General features: G+C 43.8%; 1 pseudogene; it reads left to right on the forward strand.

Annotated features, from left to right (window-relative positions):
- The first annotated feature begins 4,076 nt into the window (after positions 1-4,076).
- LOC139554331 (intelectin-like) lies at positions 4,077-5,059 on the forward strand (annotated as a pseudogene).
- Positions 5,060-5,485: the final 426 nt, after the last annotated feature.

Consider the following 5,485-nt stretch of genomic DNA (forward strand, 5'->3'; position numbering starts at 1 on the left):
CTGTCTGTGTGCATGCATGTGCATATACATGTGCATTCCTCCCTCCCATCCTGCATAAACGTATACATCCAATATTTGTTAACGAAGAAATGAAACTTTATGACAGGTTAATATTTAGGAACTATACATTATCATATCAGACCGACCGTCACCTTGTCCCTGCTCTGTGTATGTGTCAAATCAAATCAAATTGTATTGGTCACATGCAGATGTTAATGCAAGTGTAGCGAAATACTTGTGAATCTAGTTCTGACTATGCAGTAATATCTAACAAGTAATCTAACAATTTGCTTGTGTGTGCTTTTGTGTGTGTGCATGTGCTGGTGTGCATCATCATTAAACACTCAAACTTCCGGCAACAGCTGCCAATATTTCCCACCCAGCACCGTAGACTCTGGGTCTGCTGGGTCACAGTGCAAAAGCATCAGCATCAGCTTGGAGCAGTGGAAGAGATCTCTGGAATGATGAATCATGCTTCCCCATCTGGCAGTCTGACCGATGAATTTGGGTTTGGCGGATGCCAATAGAACACTACCTGCACAAATGCTGTAAAGTTTGGTGGGGGAGGAATAACGGTCTGGGGCTGTTTTTCATAGTTCGGGCTAGGCCCCTTAGTTTCAGTGAATGGTAATCAACACTACAGCATACAATGACACTCTCAACGATTCTGTGCTTCCAACTTTGTGGCAACAGTTTGGGAAAGGCCCTTTCCTGTTTCAGCATGACAATGCCCCCGTACAAAAAGCGAGGTTCATACAGAAATGGTTTGTCGAGATCAGTGTGGATGAACTTGACTGGTCTGCACAGAGCCCTGACCTCAACCCCATCGAACACCTTTGGGATGAATTGGAATGCTGACTGCGAGCCAGGTCTAATTACCCAACATCAGTGCCAAACCTCACTAATGCTCTTGTGGCTAAATGGAAGCAAGTTCCGCAGCAATGTTAAAAAATGCAAGTGGAAAGCCTTCCCAGAAGAGTGGAGGCTGTTGTAGCTGCAAAGGGGGAACCAACTCCATATTAATGCCCATGATTTTGGATTGAGATGTTCGACGAGGAGGTGTCCACATACTTTTCATCATGTAGTGTATTACATTAAAGATGGATGGGTGCACGCACACACAGATGCATTCACAAACACACACACTCAGCCCTTCAAAGCCCAGCACTGCACTCATGGAGGATAATGATCAACAGGCTCACTGTGTAGAAAAGACAGAGAAGAGGGAACCAAGACTACTGATCTACAGAAAAGAGGAGGGAGGGAGGTTGGGAGAAAGGGAAAGCGAGAAAGAGAGAGAGAGAATGAGGCCCACATATCCACAAGGGAAGAGGATGGAGGGAACAGGATGGGGACTGAAATGCGTGAACAGCTGTCAATGTTCTCTTGATCCTAATTTTCCTGGCAGTAACACCCTCTGTGACTTGTTCCAGACACACTAGGGCCATTATAACCAAAGGACCAACTAACCAATCGTTAGGGAGGTAAGGAAGGGGGTGAGCGCCAGACGGGAGCCAGAAGAAAAACAAACATCCTTGGAGGAGTGTAGCTGTTAATCATCTTGGAGTGTAATGAAAAGAGCATTAGCTACTGGTCTCCTGACACCTAACATCCTGCAGTGGTTCCACACACACAAACACACACACACACACAGATTCAACAGTGGCAGGTGGGCTGGCAGTGTTGTTTGCTATATTAAAATATAACGGGTGTTTTATTATCTTGGACATTTTGCAATAGTGCAATAACATAGCTTGGGCAAATATGGGTTGATCTAAGCATTGTTTCGTCAGGATAATTTGGTCAAGTCTACTGATAACCTAATCAAATACCATATAATTTTTGTTGGCAGTGTGGATTATTGGGAGGTGGGGCAAGAATGAGTTTTTAGAATAGGTGTAACTTGCTTTTCAGCTTCACTCCAGTAAACACAACAGATGGAGAAAAGCATAGCACTCTAATATATCTACACACAAAGTGCATTCGGAAAGTATTCAGACCCCACTTTTTCAACATTTTGTTACGTTACAGCCTTATTCTAACATGGATTCTTTATGTTTTTTTCCCTCATCAATCTACACACAATACCCCTAATGAAAATAAATAGTTTTTTAAGAAAAAAAATTACATTAGTATTCAGACCCTTTACTCAGTACTTTGCTACCTTTGGCAGCAATTACAGCCTCGAGTCTTCTTGGGAATGACACTACAAGCTTGGCACACCTCTATTTGGGGAGTTTCTCACATTCTTCTTTGCAGATCCTCTCAAGCTCTGTCAGGTTGGATGGGGAGTGTCGCTGCACAGCTATTTTCAGGTCTCTCCAGTGATGTTCGATCGGTTTCAAGTCCGGGCTCTGGCTGGGCCACTCAAGGACATTCAGAGACTTGTCACGAAGCCACTCCTGCGTTGTCTTGGCTGTGTGCTTAGGGTCATTGTTCTGTTGGAATATGAACCTTCACTGAGGTCCTGAGCGCTCTGGAGCAGGTTTTCATCAAGGATCTCTCTGTACTTTGCTCCGTTCATCTTTCCCTCGGTCCTGACTAGTCTCCCAGTCCCTTCTGCTGAAAAACATCCCCACAGCATGATGCTGCCACCACCATGCTTCTTGTAGGAATGGTGCCAGGTTTCCTCCAGACATGACGCTTGGCATTCAGGCCAAAGAGTTCACTCTTGGTTTCATCAAACCAGAGAATCTTGTTTCCCTTGGTCTGAGAGTCCTTTAGGTGCCTTTTGGCAAACTCCAAGCGGGCTGTCATGTGCCTTTTACTCAGGAGTGGCTTCCGTCTGGCCACTCTACCATAAAGGTCTGATTGTTGGACTGCTGCAGAGATGGTTGTCCTTCTGGAAGGTTCTCACATCTCCACAGAGGAACTCTGGAGCTCTGTCAGAGTGACCATTGGGTTCTTGGTCACCTCCCTGACCAAGGCCTTTCTCCCACGATTGCTCAGTTTGGTGGGGTGGCTATCTCTAGGAAGAGTCTTGGTGGTTCCCAACTTCTTCCATTTAAGAATGATGGAGACCACTGTGTTCTTGGGGACCTTCAATGCTGCATACATTTTTTGGTACCCTTCCCCAGATCTGTGCCTCGACACAGTCCTGCTCTACGGACAATTCCTTTGTCTTCATGGCTTGGTTTTTACTCTGACATGCACTGTCAACTGTGGGACCATACAGTATATAGACAGGTGTGTGCCTTTCCAAATCATGTCCAATCAATTGAATTTACCAAAAGTGGACTCCAATCAATTTGTAGAAATTTCTCAAGGATGATCAACGGAAACAGGATGCACCTGAGCTCAATTTTGAGTCTCATAGCAAAGGGTCTGAATATTTATGTCAATAAATATTTATTTTTTATTAATTTGCAAACATAAAAAAAACAGTTTTTGCTTTGTCATTATGGGGTATTCTGTGTAGACTGATGGGGGGGAAACAATTTTATCAATTTTAGAATAAGGCTGTAACGTAAAAAAAAAAATTGAAAAAAGGTCAAAGGGTCTGAATACTTTCCGAATGCACTGTATCTTTTCATTATTTCACGATTGCGTGTTTTCTACCCAGCACCTACAAGTCAATGGATGTGAGTACACTACATTTGAAATGAGTCAACAAGGACAGGACAAAAAAAAAGGGCTTACCGAAGAATAAATATGATTTTAGAACGCTTATGCTTCGTTCCATGAGATGGACAGAACAGGTATACAGATGTGGAATTCACACTTTCTTTTGGACAAGAGAAACTCTAGCACACTTGCATTTTTTTTGTCATAATACCACCATCAATGTTTAGTACCAGATCCATCTTTCAATCATTGAGGCCAACATTTCCCACCTGCCAGGTGTCTTTGCGAAAGGAAAATGTTTCCCATTTAATTGTTTTACAACTCCGCAAAGATGTTTTATTTCAACATTATCCCTTTTGCCAGGTGTGTCATTGATAATAACTTCTATAGTACTGATAGCTATGTGCTTTAACAAACATTGATATTGGAACATTGCCAAAACTTAACATATAAGTACCTCAAGGAAGCAACATTCAACAGATCCTCACTGAGACCTCACTACAACAGTCATGATGTACCAGGCTTTTCTGCTGACAATCTCTCTACTGATGGTGTTTCAGACGTCGTGCATAAACACTTCACCGCTTGATTCTGTAAAAACGATTGAGCAGGCAAGAGCTCCAAAAGTTAGCTTGAGCCGTCTTGATGAGCTAAGAAATAGGGCTAAATTCATTGGCAGAAGCTGCAAGGAAGTTAAGGACAGATATGGTCAAGTTGAAGACGGTCTGTACTACCTGACCACGTCTACTGGGGTGGTGTACCAGACCTTCTGTGACATGACCACAGCGGGCGGCGGCTGGACTCTGGTGGCAAGCGTGCATGAGAACAACATCTATGGGAAGTGCATGAATGGACGAGCCAGCAGGGCAACAATGCCAACTGGCCACAAGGGGAAGGCAACTGGGCTAACAGGAAGACTTTCGGAACAGTGGAGGGAGCCACGGACGATGACTTCAAGAATCCTGGCTACTATGACATAGATGCAGAAGACATGTCGGTGTGGCACGTTCCCAACAAAACCCCCTTTTACCACTGGAACCTGGCCGCGATCATGCGCTACCACACAGAGAGGCGCTTCCTCCATCTGTACGGAGGAAACCTATACTACCTCTTCCACCGCTACCCGGTCGAGTACAACGTTGGAAAACACCTGTCCGACAATGGACCCTCCATTCCCATAGTGTATGACCTCGGGGACAAAGAGTCCACCAAAATGTTCTACGGCCCTAACACTAGAGGGGAGACTGAGGGAGGCTTTATCAGTTTCAGAGCCATAAACCATGAACGGGCGGCCACAGCCATCTGCTCCGGGGTCAAACCCAAAGGCGGTGAGGTTGATGCATACTGTATTGGTGGTGGTGGGTTTTTCCCTGAGGGTAACCCTCTTCAGTGTGGGGATTTCACCTCCTTTGCCTGGGACGGCTATGGGACCCATGTAGGTTGGAGTGCATCAAAACAGATGCTGGAGTCAGCTGTGTTACTCTTTTACCGCTAATTCACAGTGCATTTACTTTTCTTTGATTGTATGAGAGATAGATTTGAAATGAAAAAGTACATTTCAAAGTGATTTAGGTAATACCTTTGATCCTTTTTCTCTATTAAATCCATTTCTCGAAAGAAACATCATGAAGCAATAACCATTCCATTCATCATAAAAATATTTGAATCTCACACAATCATTAAATGCTTATAGCTGATAGAGACAAATATTAGGTCATGTGAGGCTCTTAATAACTGAATTACGGTAAAGATTACTGTAAACCACTTTGTGACACCTGTTGTGTTGGGGTGAAGGGCGCTGGAAATTCAGTATATGGACTGTGTGTGCTTGTTTGAACTTTCTTCCTGCAATAACGTAACAATAAAGTAGTCTATTGATCTGAGAGCATGAAATGAGCCTACTGTACTTTTTCATTATAAT

This window comes from Salvelinus alpinus, chromosome 26, assembly GCF_045679555.1.
Source record: "Salvelinus alpinus chromosome 26, SLU_Salpinus.1, whole genome shotgun sequence".
NCBI lineage: Eukaryota > Metazoa > Chordata > Actinopteri > Salmoniformes > Salmonidae > Salvelinus > Salvelinus alpinus.